Raw genomic sequence first — 1,308 nt, forward strand, 5'->3', positions numbered from 1 at the left:
AGCAGTAGTGATTCCGATAAGGAAACCTGGCAAAGATCCAACTAAACCCACAAGTTACAGACCAATTGCCCTTACATCTAATTTGTGTAAGATAATGGAGGGAATGATAACAGATAGATTGTCATATGTAATGGAAAAAATAAATTTATTGGTAAGCTGTCAGAGTGGTTTTAGGAAGGGAAGGAATACAATGGATTCAGTAGTAAGATTAGAGACTGAAATAAGGAAGGCACAAACAAATAAAGAGACCGTAGTTGCAGTATTCTTTGATATTGAAAAAGCCTATGATATGATGTGGAAGGAGGGGTTATTAATCAAGCTGGATAAAATAGGGATAGGTGGGAAATTGTTTAACTGGATAAAAGACTTTCTGTTTGGTAGGAAAATTCAAGTGAGAATTGGGGCAGAAATATCAAGCCAATATGAGGTTGGGAATGGAACACCCCAAGGAAGTGTGATAAGTCCGCTGTTATTTATTATTATGATAAATGATGTCTTTGTAAATGTTCCTGAAGACATTGGAACATCTTTGTTTGCAGATGATGGGGCAGTGTGGAACAGAGAAAGGAATACAGAGTACATTACTAGGAAGGTTCAGAAAGCAATTGATAAAGTGGTAGATTGGGAATATGAATGGGGGTTTAGGTTCTCAATAGAAAAGACTCAAACAGTCTTTTTTACCAGGAAAAGAATTCAGGAAGATAGGAGGTTAAGGATGTATGGCAGAGAGATAGAGAGGGTAGGATCCTTTAAATTCTTAGGCGTGATATTTGACTCGAGGTTGACATTTGCAGAACAAATAAAGAAAATTGAGGACAAGTGTAAAAAGGTAATTAATGTGATGAGATGTTTGACAGGAAGAGAGTGGGGAGCCAGTCGTTCATCTCTTAAAAGGATTTATGTGGCCTTGATAAGATCGGTGTTGGATTATGGTAGTATAGTGGTTGGGTCTGCAGCTAAGTCTCTTTTAAAGAGGTTAGAGGTTATTCAGACTCAAGCACTAAGAATTTGCTGTGGTGCTTTTAAGACTTCTTCAGTACCTGCTATACAAGTGGAAATGGGCGAAATGCCACTGGAATTAAGAAGGATTCAACTGATGGCTAATTATTGGGCAGGACTGCAGGGATATGATGACTCTCATCCCACAAAAGCAGTACTGCAGGATTGCTGGGAAAATGGAAGAAATTTAAAGGAAAACTTTGGTTGAATTGGAAACAACGTAGCAAAAGTATAAGGGCAAATAAGCCCTACGGTAGTTTTTCCAGATTGCCCCTTGGAAGATTGCTTGGCCTGAGGTAGACTGGTTTG

This window comes from Sinocyclocheilus anshuiensis, unplaced genomic scaffold (genome assembly GCF_001515605.1).
Source record: "Sinocyclocheilus anshuiensis isolate Anshui unplaced genomic scaffold, SAMN03320099.WGS_v1.1 scaffold2207, whole genome shotgun sequence".
Classification (NCBI taxonomy): Eukaryota; Metazoa; Chordata; class Actinopteri; order Cypriniformes; family Cyprinidae; genus Sinocyclocheilus; species Sinocyclocheilus anshuiensis.